Here is a 17534-nt window from a genome sequence, read left to right on the forward strand (position 1 = left end):
TTAGGGAAAAGTAAGTCCTATCTACATAGCTGATAGCCATCTTTCAAAGCTTCTTATTTCACACTTGATTTGAAACTTAAAATCAGGCTCTTGGACAGAGGGAAACAGAGTATTCCTTTTCAGGGGGAACTTTCTTAGAATTCTGCATGCTTATTCTACTCCTGAAATCAGCCATTGCAGAAATGCAATGCGAGTCAGTCCCAGTTATGCACTATCTACTAAATGCATGTGTATGCACATGAACTTGTCAGGTGTTCCCACAGTTACATTAGGACGGGGGTGGGAGAGAACTTCCAGTAGAATATCAACACCTGTGGGGCACGAGGTGGCTAGGAAAGCCAGGTTGCTTCAGGGGCAGCCTTCCAAGAAGAGATCTGTAGAGTCAGACACACAAGATTCAAACTGCACTTCGAATTCAGACTGGCTTTAGAAGACTTTTGACACCAAGGGGAACTGCCACTTAGGAATAGGGAGGGAGTTTGTGATCTTTCCCTGGCTGGGTGTGCAAATAAGCAGAAACCAATGCAGATAGCATGCTTCACCTGACCATTGAAAAAAGGGGGAATTCAGCCCTTTTCTTCCCTCAACTTTTCAATTATATTCAGCTTTATAAAAAAAGAAGTTAGTTTCATGTTTGATCTTTTTTGGAAAAAAAATATTACAAATAAGTGGATTTTTAAAGATGATTTTTTAAGGCGGCCAATGACTCTGTATGATTCTATAATGGTGGGTACATATCGTCATTATGCATCTGTCCAATGCCACAGAATGTATAATACCAGAAGTGAACCCTAACATCAACTATGGACCCTGGATGGTAATGATATGTCTGCGTAGGTCCATCCCTTGTAACAAATGCACCCTCTGGTTGGGGATGTTGATAACGGGGAAGGCTGTGCATGTGTGGGTCACGGGGTCTATGGGAAATCTTTGTACCTCCCACTCAATTTTGCTGAGAACCTAAAAGTGCTTAATAAAATTAAGTCTATTAAAAAATATTGCTCAGGCTTTCATCTTTTTAACACTGGAGAAAGCAAAGCTGCATTTGATTCCATTCAACCTACACTTAGAGCAAAAAGTACTATCACCATTTAAGACCTGTGCAAGGGAAACTTTTGCCATTGGACCCTGGGATCTCCCCAGAGGCTGCTCTGCTTTCCTGTGAGATGCCTGCTTCAGGCCATTCTAATCTATCCCAGAGATCTAAGAGGACACTGACACCAGCAAAACAAGTAGGGGGTGCGGGGGTGGGGGTGGGATGTTAATAAGTCATACCCGTTGGCTTTCTCTGGCCACCATATGGACTTGATTCACCCCCTGAAGATGGGGACCTGCTGCTCCTGTCCTGTAACTGCTGGGAATCTTATGTCTAATAAAGGCTTCATTAACACAAGGGTAATCACGCCTCGGGTTTAATGGCTGGGAGGTCTGGGGGTTTGGTATATTTTATATTAAAATGTTCACATTCTTCCATCTGGGCTTTTTTAAAAACAGGGAAAAATCATGAAAAGGTGCCATTCTCCAACGTTGGGTCTACTTACACCTCCTTCCAAATGAGGTACAATATTGAAGGCATCTTTCACAGAGACGTGAGTATTTGTAATGAACAGGAATAACCTAGTTCAGTGAGATTTTGTTAGTATGGGCTCCATGCCCTTCCCCAAACAATTCTCGACATTGAAAGTGGATTCCAGAGAGATGGGTTGTTCCAAGACACCATTCATACATTGCTAGCTGTACCTTAACAAGAGCGGCAGGTGACCTTAAGAGATCCAGATAATATTGAGATGGCCTCAGCGGTGACTTCATTCTTGGTCCCACAGAACACTTCCATTACCTCTGCTAAAGCCTACACTTCGGTTTCCTTGAATGGTTCGCCTCTTAGGTTCAGAAAGAGGATTCTTTCCCATCATTGTCCACTCCCACCTCCTCATTAACCCTTCAACTTGGAAATCAAAGAAAAATTGGCAATCTCAGAAAACGCTCTGTTTGGGCTTTTGTGTGGTACTTACAGGATGGCTAAATTAGCTCAGAGAATTCTTGGCTGGCAATCCTTATTACCAGCTATTGTTAACTCATCAGTAGGCCAAAATTGCATAAACCAAGTTTTCCACTCAATAATTAGCCAATGGTTTCCCTTGGTGGTTTCTTCCATCAACTAATTACAGCCTTCAAAAGAATGATATCATTGCCTGGATAGAAGAAAAGTTAATCAAAACCATTTTCATTGATGAATGACAAGAGAGAAAACGAATTTAAGATAAAGAAATCAGGCTGTCAGACTTGAGAGCCAGTGAATCTGCAGCTCGGAATTCTAAAATGAATCTTGAACATTGTGCTTCCTTGGCTGAGTTGCAGAAATATGGAGTTGGGGATATCAACAACCTAGAAGGAATGTCATATGCGATCCACCCAAACTTCTCAGCTTACAAAAATGAAACACTGAAGTCTGGAGATTAAAATCACTTGCCCAAAGTCTCAGAACAGAATTAAACTAAAACTTTGATCCCTCTGAGATCCTTTGAAGCTGTTAGTGATTAAAGTTCCATATCCTAATCGAATGAAGTGTGGAGAAAGAATAATCTTACACTTATTTGAATATATTCACAACAAGTTTTAAAGCATAATCGTCATTAATGTGCTATAGTTTGCGTAGGTGGCTCTCATTACTGAAAATTTCAAAGAGCCAAACCAGAATTTCTGTGTCTTCATACACTTTATGGGTTCTGTGGAACCCATCACCAGTGCAAATGGACTGTTTGCTTGGGCCATGCAGAATTTACACTCACTGTCGCTCACTAGTCATTGACAACTCAGTGTGGTGACTGTTCTGGAAACCCGGTCTTTCAGCCTCACGTGAGCAGAGCTCTCTGCCAAGACTTGAGGGAAGCATAGCATGATCCAAAAATATATTTCGGTCTTCTAAACCCTGAGTTTTGGGAATTATTTGATACATAGTAAAAATGGTTCCATCTTTTCTTTGTATTTTTATTCTTTGTACATCATTAATAAATCATTCTAGTATCATTCAAATATTCTCCTACACTTTATTTTTAAAGTTTTACTGTTTTACTCAATCTAGAATTTACATTTGCTTATGGAATGAGGAAGAATCTAGGTTTATTTTTATTTTAGTAGAAAGCCCAATATTTTATGGGTTAGTCGATTTTTTTTCCTTGCCGGTTTATAACACCGCCTCCTGCATATACTTCTCAAAAATGCATACGTGGATTTTTTTCTAGGCTCTTTATCTTATGCTGTTGGCCTGTTAGTTTGTCACCTGATACATACAACTGTCTTAATTACCATTTATTTATAATAAGTTTTCATATCCAGTAAGATGTGTCCCTTTTAATTTTTATTTTTGTTCAAAACTGAGAGTAAATATACTTGACCATGTGATATTTATAAGAATTTCAACATCGCTTTGTAAAAAATCATGTTAGAACATTATTTGGAATTGCATTAAATTTATGTTTATTTTGGGAGAATTTCCATTGAGCCTTTCCTTCTCTGAGAATAAAAAATGATATAGCTCTCTATATCAATTTATTGAATTTACATATTCAATAAACATGAATAAGTTCCACTTAGATTTTTTGGATTTTTTTTGTTCCTATTACCTTATAGTTTTTGTTGCCATATTAATTATATTTTTATTTGCACTTTTAATTATTTGTTGCTGACATATAAGCCTATGGTTGTTTTTGTATGTACACCTTGTATCTAAAACAATTGCTGAACTTATTATTTCAAATAATCTGTGAGAAAAGGCAACTTTATTTCTTTCCTCCTTTTTTTAATTGGTCCTTGTGCACTGCCCAGAACCCTAACTTGATGAAGAAGAAGCAGAGATACTAGGTATCCTTGTCCTTTTCCGGACATTTAAGGAATTGCTTCTTTTTTTAAAAAAATTTTTAATGTTCATTTATTTTTGAGAGAGAGAGAGAGACAGAGCACAAGGGGGGGGAAGGGCAGAAAGAGAAAGATACACAGAATCCGAAGCAGGCTCCAGGCTCTGAGCTGTCAGCACAGAGCCCGACGTGGGGCTCGAACTCACGAACTGTGAGATCATGACCTGACCCGAAGTTGAACGCTTAACCGGACTGAACCACCCACGCGCCCTTAAGGAAATGCTTTTATGATTGCATCTTTATGTGTATTTGTTGCAGGTGTTTGTGGTTTGTTTGTTTTTTCTTAACTTCCATCAAATTAAGGAAATTTCCTCCCCATCACAGTTGTTGGAAAAGAAGGGGAATCTCCTATAAACATTCAGTTTAACAAAACTTGATTTGCCCAAAACCATTTTGAATGTCATGGAAACAGAGTTACTAAAGAACTTCACTGAAGAGGTTCTGCATTTTTGCTTCTTCTAGGTGCCCCATAAGTATCAACCACTCTGAACCAATTCTTACTTACAATAATGACTTCCTTATGCTTTTTCACCTCTTGGAATCAGGATTCCAATTCAGGTGCAGGCCCAGGGATTCAATTTCTCATCAGAATTTGTTTTGCCACATCAAATTCATGACATAAGTGAGCTTCCTTGCCATTTCCCAATCCTATAAAGGGAGTTTATTATTCTCCTTTCTCCAAGACTGAAGAACTTTTAAAGTCTTAGCTTTATGCAAGGACTGCCCATCCAACTCCCTTGTATACAGGAACAAGGAACAGGAACTCTACAGGGGCATTAAGCCCAAACCCATAGTCCTACCATATCACTAGCTCCCCAGGGCTACTTTGCTGCTCCTGTCTTCATTGCCCTGCTGGTCAGCCTTTCTCCACTTCAGACACACTTAAGATGGTTCTCAAACTTGTTGGTTTCAGGAAACGTTTTTACTTGTAAAGTTTATTGACAACTCCAAAGAATTTTATTTAGGTGGATTATGTTACTAATAGTTACTGATTGAAGATTAAAACAAAAAGTTAGGGATGCCTGGGTGGCTCAGTCGGTTAAACATCTGACTCCTGATTTCAGTTCAGGTCATGATCTCGCGGTTCCTGAGATCGAGCCCCACATGGGGCTCTGTGCTGATAGTGTGGAGCTTGCTTGGGATTCTCTCTCTCCCTCTCTCTTTCTCTGCCACTCCCCCACTCGTGCTTTTTCTCTCTCAAAATAAATGAATAAACATAAAAAGTGTAAATGCTTATTTAATAATTCATTTAAAAATACCAATAATCATTCCACTAAATGATTATGGCAAATAATGTCTGTTTTAATGCTTTCCAAAAGAAACATACTTGTGAAAAGAGTGACATTGCTTTATGTTTTTTCAAATCCCTTTAATGTCTGGCTTAATGAAAAACAGCAGGATTCTCCTTTCTGTTTCTACGTTTAATCCATTGTGATATGTTGTTTTTGTTGAGGCATATGAAGAAAATTCAGCCTCACACAGATAAGCGGTTGGACAAGAGAGGCGTATTTTAGTAACTTTTGCAGATAACTGTGGATATTCTTCTTTGATACTATCCCTAAATTCAAGTGGTAGTTTCTTAAAGATTGGTTGAAGCGTGGAATCCAGAACCATGAGTGAACTTGGTTCCTATAGTCTGTAATAGTTTTTTTTTCAATATATGAAGTTTATTGTCAAATTGGTTTCCATACAACACCCAGTGCTCATCCCAAAAGGTGCCCTCCTCAATACCCATCACCCACTCTCCCCTCCCTCCCACCCCCCATCAACCCTCAGTGTGTTCTCAATTTTTAAGAGTCTCTTATGCTTTGGCTCTCTTCCACTCTAACCTCTTTTTTTTTTTTTCCTTCCCCTCCCCCATGGGTTTCTGTTAAGTTTCTCAGGATCCACATAAAAGTGAAAACATATGGTATCTGTCTTTCTCTGTATGGCTTATTTCACTTAGCATAACACGCTCCAGTTCCATCCTCGTTGCTACAAAGAGCCATATTTCATTCTTTCTCATTGCCACATAGTACTCCATTGTGTATATAAACCACATTTTTTTTTATCCATTCATCAGTTGATGGACATTTAGGCTCTTTCCATAATGTGGCTATTGTTGAGAGTGCTGCTATAAACATTGGGGTACAAGTGCCCCTATGCATCAGCACTCCTGTATTCCTTGGGTAAATTCCTAGCAGTGCTATTGCTGGGTCATAGGGGAGGTCTATTTTTAATTTTCTGAGGAACTCCACACTGTTTTCCAGAGTGGCTGCACCAATTTGCATTCCCACCAACAGTGCAAGAGGGTTCCCGTTTCTCCACATCCTCTCCAGCATCTATAGTCTCCTGATTTGTTCATTTTGGCCACTCTGACTGGCATGAGGTGATGTCTGAGTGTGGCTTTGATTTGTATTTCCCTGATGAGGAGCAACGTTGAGCATCTTTTCATGTGCCTGTTGGCCATCTGGATGTCTTCTTTAGAGAAGTGTCTATTCATGTTTTCTTCCCATTTCTTCACTGGGTTATTTTCTATAGTCTGTAATAGTAAAGGACATAAAGTTTATCTTATGACTGGGTTGTATCTTGCATGCATGATTTTATTTAAGGTTTCAGTTCACTGGGAACCCTCTTGCACTGTTGGTGGGAATGCAAACTGGTGTAGCCACTCTGGAAAACAGTGTGGAGGTTCCTCAAAAAATTAAAAATAGATCTACCCTATGACCCAGCAATAGCACTGCTAGGAATTTACCCAAGGGATACAGGAGTGCTGATGCATAGGGGCACTTGTACCCCAATGTTTATAGCAACACTCTCAACAATAGCCAAATTATGGAAAGAGCCTAGGTGTCCATCAACTGATGAATGGATAAAGAAATTGTGGTTCATATACACAATGGAATACTACGTGGCAATGAGAAAGAATGAAATATGGCCCTTCGTAGGAACATGGATGGAACTGGAGCGTGTTATGCTAAGTGAAATAAGCCATACCGAGAAAGACAGATACCATATGTTTTCACTTTTATGTGGATCCTGAGAAACTTAACAGAAGACCATGGGGGAGGGGAAGGGGAAGAAAAAGTTACAGAGAGGGAAGGAGGCAAACCATAAGAGACTCTTAAAAACTGAGAATAAACTGAGGGTTGATGGGGGGTGGGAGGGAGGGGGGGTGGGTGATGGGCATGGAGGAGGGCACCTGTTGGATGAGCCCTGGGTGTTGTATGGAAACCAATTTGGCAATAAATTTCATATTTAAAAAAAAATTTTAACTCACTGCTAAAAATAAATTAAAAATAAATAAAAAAAACACAAGTTGCTGAGAGGTAGGTGGGAATTCTTCATACTATCTTTGCAATTTTTCTGTAAATCTAACATTATGCAAAATACAAGTTTGATTTTAAATTCATTAATGAGTGTGCTTCCATTATGTCTTCTTGAGTTGGAAGTATTGGGGGATGAATTAGTTTAAGCCGGTAGTTTTCTGTTATGAAGAAATTAACTTTATTTAGAAACTTGACTTCCAAACAGCAAAATCATTTGATCACAAAGGAAGGCATGAGTCTGGAAGCAGTGTAAAAAATGAATTGAGAAACACTATAAATTAGTAAATATTACACCACTAATAAAATATAAATATTATGTTACTTATATTATATTAGCATGTGTCGTAATGCATTGCTCTCTTATTCTGTGTCAATATCTAAGCTAAATATGCTTTCACAATCACCCTGTGCCTCAGGCACTATGATTTTCTACCCTTTATACAGTGAGTCAGAAATTTCAGTAACTTCTTTGTCAGTGACAGAGCCAGGGCGAGAGACGGTCTCTCTGGATCTAGTGCCCCTGCTTTTATGTCCTTGGCTCTAGTGCTCTTACTGATGTCATTTCCAGAAATGGAATTCAGAGTCATTGAAGCCATTGCAGTGAACAGAGAAATGCTTTCATTGTTATTGGACTTCATCCCTAATTTTCCTGTTAGCTTTATCCGTGAGCCAGTTTTAAGGATGTGACTGTAGATGTTCTGGTTGGGTGTTCAGAGGGTGGTTTAAAACTAAAGTGTCTTATATATTCACTGGGGGAGAAGTCAAAGCATCCAAAAGGAGAAGTCCAGAAATCTAAAGCTGTTCTCAGAGAGAAAAGGGGGAGTCAAGATACCTCCCCTACTGGAAGGGAAATTAAATGAATGGATTTAATACAGTTAGCATTTACTTTTGCTTACACAATGCCTTAAAAATTTTGCATGTATTTTAGAGATTTTCAAAACATATTCAAAAGTAGAAAGAATAAACACATAAACACACAAACCATAATCGACTAGGTTAAACAATCACCGGTATTTTAACAATCTTGTTTTATCTTCCACCCACATGCTTTTTTGGAAGGATAATTTGGGGTGTTAAAGCAAATCTCATATTTCATATCATTTTGACCATAAATGTTTTGTGTCATTTAAGGTTTTTAAAAAGATAACCATATTACAATGATTCACTTAACAAACAGAATAATTCTTCTAATCATCTAATGCTCAGTTTGGGTTTACATTCCCCTGATTGTCTGAAAAATAACATCATATGGTTAGTTTATTTAAATCTGGATCCAAATAAGTTCCATATACTGCAGTTGGCTGATGAGTCCTTAGGCTTATCTTCATCTCTAACAGTCCGCAGTCTCCCCATTTTCTTTCTATGCAATGTGCTTGTTAAAATAAACAGGTCATTTCTCCTGTTGCCATTCCTATATTCCAGATTCGGTTCATTGCTTCTGTGTGGTGTCATTTAGCATGTTCTTCTACTCCCTGTATTTCCTTTAAGCTGATAAGTTGATGAAGAGGTTCGATTGGATGCCAGTTCAATTTTTTGCCTAAGAATACATCCTAGGTGTCCTATTGTAAGTGACATTAGATGACAGGGCTGGGTCTTGGGTTCCAGGTGGCCAGCATCATCCAGCCATTACAGAGTTCCCTACCCACCTTCACCTAAGGGTTTTAGCATGTAGTTTTTAATGGTCGCCAAAGGGCAATTTCTCATGAGGGGCTGAAAAATGATTACCTAATTCTACCAATACTTCTTCTTTTACCAGCTGATATTCTACTAAAATGTCTCTCTGAAACGTAATGTGCACCCTCAAAAAAAGATTGATAGTTAATCCTTTATTTACCAGTTATTCAGAATAATGAGTGGTGCTCTAGAAACTTCCAAAGTGACTTTGTTAATATCATTTGAAATCACATAGTTTCACCTACTTAACATGGTTCAAGCCATTAATGACATCTGTAAACAGCATAGTTAGATTTTCTCTTATTTCTCCGTAAATTCATTAAAGAGATTTTGCCTTTTAGTGGGTAATACAGACCATGTATATTGAGTGACCCAGTTGATAAGTGTTGTCTTTTTTTCTCTCTCTCTTTGAATTTTGGTTTCCTTTTTCAGTATTTTTCTATATGGATTATATATTTTTTGCATTTATGTATTCAGTGTTTTGAGGGTATACTTGACAGACAACTATTGGGATATCTTCTCAGGCCATGATTACTGACCTGAGAATGCTCCTACTTCCAGATGGGTAAGCCCTTGGCCGCCATACTTGTACAATACGACCGTACAGCACCGACCCTAGTTGAGGGAATTAAGGGTAGAAATCAAAGTCTGGGCTGATCAAAATCTCTCTCCCCGGGACTTGGAATTTGCACCTTATTTGTACTGTCAGTTTGGGGTTCTTTCTAGATGTAAGAAAACCTATAAGCCAGAGCTATTTGAATCTTTGCACCATTCCCAGTGGAAATTGGAGAGAAGAAAAGACGAAGCAGAGATTCAAGTATATTTGAAAGTATCTTAGAAGGTAGAAAGGGGGCAAGGGACAGAGGGCAAGGGAGTGGGGAGAGGGAGAGGCTTGCCTGAGCTCCTAGGTTACCTATGGCTCTTTGGCCCCTGAATGTAATCCTCCATGGCCCTTCTGCACCTCCTACCCAAGATCCTATGAGATGTCTCAGCTGTATTTCAGTGGCACCATCTTGGTGTTGGCTTCTGGCCACGCTACACATTGAAATCGGCTCTTGTCTCTCAGAGATGACACATGGCAACTTCCATGAGTACTCTTCAGGGCTGCAGGTCACTGATGTGGCGATGGCCTACCGCTCCTGCTCTTGGGCTCTAGGCTCTCCACTGCCCATACCCACTCAACCTTCTCTTTTGAAGTCCCGTCACTCTCCAGAGATGGGGTCAGCCCTTTAAACAAGCACCAGCTTGGCTCTTTCCCCTGCAGGGTTGGCCTGCATCTAGTTACAAGAAACTTGTGCTTTTGGTAGATATGGCTCAGTTATTTCCCAACCACAGCCCTTGACTGTCCTATGCTGCTGGAGGCAGCCCTGCATTCTCCCCAGAGGGGTTTCTTGCAGCTTCTCTCACGAGGCATGAGGTTAAGGGAAGCACCTCTCTCCATGGAGGGACCAGAAATCACAGCATCCTTAAGGGACTCTCTGTACAGAAATCCACTCTGGAATTTCCAACCTCAAACTTATACAAACATCAGAAGGACGTTGAGCTAAGCGTCACAAAATTAGTCATTGGCCACCTCCCTTCCCTAAGGTTATGCTTAGATGATCAGCCCTTTGCTTTGGAATGTAGGGGGAAGAAGGCAACACCTGCCCAGGGGCTGAAGATTAAATGAGCAAATGTTCACTTCCACAAGTGTCATATTCACATATGTGTAGTATTTTCTAAGTGTCTTCTGCTCACTTTGAACTAAGGGTCATTATTTATCCAAAATATACTTAGTGAATAGGTTCAGTTGGAAATCTCCCAAAACTCGTAATAATCTGGTATTTAAAGATGGATTCATTCTTTGATTTTCTTTTTCCTCTCACTGACCTGACATTTCTTTAAGGTTGAAACGAATAATGTTTAATACCAACACCTTCTATTTGATTGGTCTTTGCATGGTTTCAGATGAACGATTTCATTTTATCTTTAGACCAATCCCTTAGGGTTAACCTCCTTACACAGGGTAAAAGACATTGACCTATCACACAGACCCATATGCTCCTTGTTTTATGGTGCTGTTGCTGCTGAAATAAATACACAGATACAGTAACAACAACAATGACATGGAGACCCTTGCCTGAAAAAGATATTTACATTTTTTTTAATCTTTATTTATTTTTGAGAGAGAGACAGACAGAGCTCAAGCAAGGGAGGGGGAGAGAGAGAGAGGGAGACACAGAATCCAAAGCAGGCTCTAGGCTCTGAGCTGTCAGCACAGAGCCCTACATGGGACTTGAACTCGTGGACTGCGAGATGGTGACATGAGCTAAAGTCAGACACTTAACCAACTGAGCCACCCAGGTGCCCCTGAGACAGATATTTTAATTACTAGTCACATTTGTATCTGAGCCCAAGTGCTGTGGCTGATGGCAGTCAACAGTGAGGCCGGGAGATGAATGGATTAAATGACCCTCTTTGTGGCAATGGCTCAGGCTTTCTGGTGAGGTTGGAGTGGGAGTGGGAAGCATTTAAGAATTTTCTTTCTTGAGACCCCAAAACAAAAGCATCTCTATGTTGTTGTTTTTTTAATGTTTATTTATTTTTGAGAGAACTGAGCAGGGGAGGGGCAGGGGGGTGGTGGGGAGACAAAGGATTCTAAGTGGGCTCTGCGCTCATTGAGCCCAAGGTGGGGGGGTGGAATTCATGAACCCTAGATCATGACCTGAGCTGAAGTCAGATCCTCAACACGCTGAGCCACCCAGGTGCCCCCAAAGCATCTCTATGTTGTAAAGATATCTGATCCCCAGTGCTCTGTAGGCTTGTGAAGTTTTCAAGACCAGACTCAGCTCGAAGCTATGTAAAGAAAATGCAAAATATCAACACGTTGATTTCCCTGCATTTCACACCTGTGCTTCTTCCTACACACCCTCTCCCCCCACCACTTGCTTGAGCAGCAGATTCCCAGCCAGATCCAACTTTGGCCCCACAGAAATGAACATGCTTACAACACCAAATGAGTCAGTTCCTGCTGTAGTTTCCCACCCAAACCCTGTTTTGAGTTAATATTAATCAATGTATTGAAATTGAAATCATCTCTTCTTTGTTTTCTCCCTTGTTCTAAATTACCACCCCAATCTCAAGGCATGGTAAATACATAAACAGTTTATTATGGAATAGATTCCCATCCCTTTTTGCTATACTTTTTCTATTTGCAACTTTTCAGTGCCTCTCTGTTTGGAGAGAGAATTATCTGCCCATTCCCACCCCCATCCAGCTCCTTCCAGCAAACTAATGAAGCTCTAACTTATTCTTTGGTTGGTTGTATAACATTCTGTTTTAGTGGCATTCCAAAGTTTATTCAGCCCTTCCCTTTATTAGTTCATACTATTTGCAAGATTTTTGTCATTATAAACAGATCTGTAATCAGCATATTTGTCTCCTATTGTTTTCAATACTTATGCTTACATTTCTATGGGATATATTTCCAGCAGTCAAATCTGAATCAAGAGTATGTCTATTTTCAACTTTAAGTGATTTCAATAAATTGCTTTTTTGAAAATGTGCTGAAACAATGTACATTTGCAGCTGTACATGTTATCACTTATTGATTGTTATCAATCTGATGGTTATAAATGATACCTGGCTGTTACCTACCTTTGTCATTTCTCTGACTGTGAGGGAGGTGGAGAATATTTTCACGTCTATTGGATGTATTATTTGGGTTTTGGTCTTCTATGAAGTGTCTATTCATAGTGATTGTCTATTTTTAAATTGAATCATTTTTTTCCTGTCCCCACTAATTTGTAATAACATTTTAATTATATTCAAAATCCTTAAGTATATTTAAAGCCTATCCATGACCCATTGTAATCTGGCGAGCCAGCTATTTTTATAAAAATTTTGATTATTTCAAATTTGGTAAGGTAAGTTTTTCCTCTCCCATTTCATCTTTTTAAAAAGAAAGATATAGGAAATTCTATTGTGCTAATTCAGATGAATTTTAAAATAACATTTTAGAACGGTGTCACTCAGATCATTTACACTAATATACAGATCATCAACATCTTTTGATGTTAGGGAAAAGGCTAATTTATTTAGACAAGTCTGTATTCAAGCCTCATGTTCTTATTTAGTTTTCTTTATACCTCTCACTAGAGCTATTTTTACATATTTTATATTTATTGGTTAGTGACTCAAATCCACCTGTTTTTAAAAGTTTGCTTAATTATGCTTTACACTTCAGAGACATTTTAAAGAAAAAGTTATACATGATTCTGTGCCATGAGGCTTGGAAGGAAACATGACTCAAGAGTTTGGAAAGATGTCAAAAATTTAATCCTTTGAAAACATAATAAATGATTTCAATGAGGCATCTGTTAGAACAGGGCAACTGACAAGCAGCTTCCAGTGTATTCTCCCTTGATGTCTCCCCAAAACATCCAGAAAGACACAAGAAAGGTTAAAAACAAAATGAAACTGAAAACTGACATGGGCAGTTGACCTAATGTTAGATCCTGACAGCAACTGACACCAATTATATGGCAGACGACACAAGGTTGAAAAAAAAAAAAAAAGACAAGGCTTATCTTATGGAATATCTTGGTTTTACTGAAGGAAACCAAACCACCTAAGCAAAGAGAGGGGACGTTTTGTATCTCCTTCACCAAGTATCCCAGGAAACAAAGCCTCAGGGCTTTGTCTGAAAAAGGAAATGGTATCATCATTCTTCCACCTCCAAGATGGTGATTTGGGAGTTGACCAGCATTTTGTCTCCTCTACTGTTTCTTTCTCCATCTCTCTTGTCTTTATTTATTTACTTATTTGAAGACGTAGGGAAAGATTCAACCAAACCACAGGCAACCATTCCTTGCTAACGTTCAGGTACCACTTTGTGAACGAAGCCAAAGGCCACTATTACTGCCACCTTGTCTCTTACAGTCATCTTTCCGCATTGCAGCAGAAATCGCCCTCCACGTGTTGTTGGACAGTGGATGTGGAGGGGTGAGTTCGTGGCACACTCACCTGGCTGTCCTCTCTTGTTTTACTCCTTTATGTATCCGTGCCCCTTTCCTTCCCCGCCACCATTCTTACTCTCTAGGCATCCTTTTTCTAAAGTATAAATCCTTAAATTTTAGATAAAATATATCGCATTTTCCCTATTGTTTAGTCTTCTGGCATTCTAAGAAGGCCTAGTCCAGAAATCTTGACTGAACTGCTATCAAACACTGCAGAAGCTGTAAAAAATAAAACAACTATTCACAAGGGTTGGACCACAACCATCACAGGACTATAATCCTCGAGAAATGAGAGCATATGAGATGAGCTTCACCCAAACTCAGCTTTCTCTTCCAGTACATTTTCCAAACCATGGCACAGGAAAATGGAGCCCAAGAAGCTCATAAAATTCAACATTGATTATCATAAAACTCTCAGCAAACTAGGAACAGACAATAACTCTCTAGGGGTGCCTGGGTGGCTCAATGGGTTGAGCGTCTGACTCGTGATTTCTGCTCAGGTCGTGATCTCACAGTTCCTTTGATCAAGCCCTGCATCAGGTTCTGTGCTGACAGTGTGGAGCCTGCTTGCGATTCTCTGTCTCCCTCTCTCTCTCTGCCCTTCCCCTCACTTTTAAAAACTAGATAAATAAATGTTAAAAAAGTAATTTCCTAATTTTGATACAGAAAATATATAAAAGTTAAAGATAATGATATAGTCAATGGTGAAAGATTGAACACTTTCTCCTTGATTTCAGGAATGGAACAAGGATGTCCAATATAACCTCCCACATTCAACATTGTATTAGAAATTCTACTCCGTTCAATAAATAAAGAAAAAACAAAATATATAAAAATTAGGAAGTACTACAACAGTCTTTGGTCTTGGATAACATGACTGCATAGAAAACCCAAAGTAGTCACAAACTGACTATTACAATCAATAAGCAAATTTAACAGAATTTCTGAATTTATTCAGAAATTTTCAGAATTTATTCAGAATTTCTGATTCCAAGATCAGCAGAAAACGATATTAATTCTATATGTTATAAACAATAGTAACAAGCAATTAGAAAATAAATGGCATGTCTAAGAGTATGAAAAATATAAAATATTCAGAAACAAATTTACTGAAAGGTATGTAAGACCTCTACACTGATCACTACAGACCAGTGTTGAAAAGGTAAAGAAAACCTAAACAAATGGTGTAATAGTTAGCTATTTCTGTGTCCAATATTACCACACATTTTTACTTAAAACATTTCTTCTTTCAGTTTCTGTGGATCAGAAGTTCAGACACACTTAGCTAGGTTCTCTAGCTCCAGATCTCACCACATTGGAGTCAAGGTTCTGATGGACAGGATTCTCACGTGGAGATTTTGACTGGGAAATAATCTACTCCCAGACTAACTCATTTTGTTGGCAGAATTCATTTCCTTGTGGCTGTAGAAGTGTGAGCTTCTTTGTTGGCCGTCTGCTAGATGCTCAGTTCCTAGAAGCTGCCTGCAGGTCCTTGCCATGTGGCCCCTTTGCAGGAAGTTTAGAAGGTGGTAGTTTGCTTCTTCAAGTGCAGCAGGAGAACAATAGTAAATTTGATAGCAAGGTGGACTCTTGTATAACATAATGTAATCACAGCAGTGACATCCCGTCACCAGTGTCATATTCTCTTGGTTAGAAGCAAATTCTAGGTCCCAAGCCACACTCAAAACAAGGAGATTATAGAAAAGAATAAAGCCCAGGATGTGGGATCATGAGAATCACGATGGTGATATATTATGTCCATGGATTGAAAGAGTCAATAGTGTTAATATAGGCAATTGTGCCAAAATTGACCTATACATTCAGATCATAACAATCAAAATCCCAGCAGAAAGTTTTTCTTGTACGTTGACAGATTTCTGATCTTAAAATTCTTTTTTTTTAATTTTTTATGTTTATTTTATTTTTGAGAGAGAGAAACAGAACGCGAGTGGGAGAGGGCCAGAGAGAGAGAGAGATTGAGAGAGAGAGAGAGAGAGAGAGAGAGAGAGAGAGGATCCAAAGCAGGCTCCAGGCTCTGAACTGTCAGCACAGAGCCCAGTGTGGGGCTTGAACTCACAGACTGCAAGATCATGACCTGAGCTGAAGTTGGCGCTCAACTGACTGAGCCCCCCAGGCACCCCTAAAATTCTAAAATAATAGAGAAATGCAGTTTCTAGCAGAGTCAAGGCAATCTTGAAGGAAAAATGTTAGGAGATTTTCACTACCAGATTGCAGGATTTACTGTAAACCTACAGTAATTTAGATAAAATGATATTAGCACAAAGATAGACAAATATGCCAATGGAACAGAATAAATTAGTCCAGAAATAGACTCACACATACACTATCATTTGATTTATAATAAAGGCACCACCACAATTCTCTAGGAAAAGGACTCTGTTCTCAAAAATTAGTGCTGGAGATACTGTAGGTCCACATAAAGAAGAAAATGATCCTGTTCTTTCAATGGTGCTTCAGAGGCAGTAGGCTGCTTTAGGATGAAGCTGAAATCTCTTTCCCAGCTGCTGGCTGCCAGAAACTCATTGAAATGGACAATAAATGCAAACTTTTCACCTTTTATGGGAAGTGTATGGCCCCAGAAGTTGCTGCCGATGCTGTGGGTAAAGAGTGGAAAGGTTACATGGCCTCAATCAGTGGTGGCAATGACAAATAAGGCTTCCTCATGAAGCAGGGGGTTTTGACCATGGAAGTGTCTGCCTGCTGCTGAGTAAGAGACATTTCTGCTACCGACCAAGGAGGACTGGAGAAAGAAAGCGTAAATCTGTTCGGAGTTGCATTTTGCATGCCAATCTCAGTGTTCTCAACTTGGTCATTGTAAAAAAAAAAAAAAAGAAGAAGAGAAGGAAATTCCTGGACTCATTGATACTACTATGCCTCATCACCTGGGACCCAAAAGAGCTAGGAGAATCTGTGCAAACTTTTCGATCTCTCTAGAGAAGATGATGTCCAGCAGTATGTTGTGAGAAAGCCCCTAAACAAAGATGGTAAGAAACCTAGAACCAAAGTCCCCAAGATTCAACATCTGGTTACTGCACGTGTCCTGCAACACAAACATTGGGGTGTGGCTCTGAAGAAACAGTGTACTAACGAAAATAAGGAAGAGGCTTCAGAATATGCTAAAGTTTTGGCCAAGAGAATGAAAGAGGTCAAAATAACATGCAAGGAAAAGATTGCCAGGAGACAGAGGCTGTCCTCTCTGAAAGCTTCTGCCTTTAAGTCTGAGTCCAGTCAAAAATGAGATTTTCTAAGAGTAACAGATAAATAAGATCAGACATAAAAAAAAGAAAGACAATGATCCTTAATTCCTTACCTCACACCATACTAAAAACTTAATTCGTGGTGGCTCGTAGATCGAGATCTTCTCAAAGAAAATATAGAATAGTATCTTCATGACTTTGGGAGTAACAAAGATATCATAAACAGAATCCCACAAAAACTAAACATAAAAGAAAAGACAATCGTTCTGACTTTAGTGTAATCATGAACTTTTGTTTATTAAAAGATGTCATTAAGAATGTGAATAAGCAGGTGAAAAACTGAGACATATCCCTTAAGATCAGGAACAGAACAAAGATGTCACTCTCAAAACTTTTATTCAACACAGTACTGGAAGTCCTAGT

General features: G+C 39.1%; 1 pseudogene; it reads left to right on the forward strand.

Annotated features, from left to right (window-relative positions):
* LOC125153468 (40S ribosomal protein S6-like) overlaps positions 1–17152 on the forward strand; it is a 37419-nt pseudogene extending 20267 nt beyond the window's left edge.
* The last annotated feature ends 382 nt before the right edge of the window (positions 17153–17534 follow it).

Source organism: Prionailurus viverrinus, chromosome A2 (assembly GCF_022837055.1).
Source record: "Prionailurus viverrinus isolate Anna chromosome A2, UM_Priviv_1.0, whole genome shotgun sequence".
Taxonomy (NCBI): domain Eukaryota; kingdom Metazoa; phylum Chordata; class Mammalia; order Carnivora; family Felidae; genus Prionailurus; species Prionailurus viverrinus.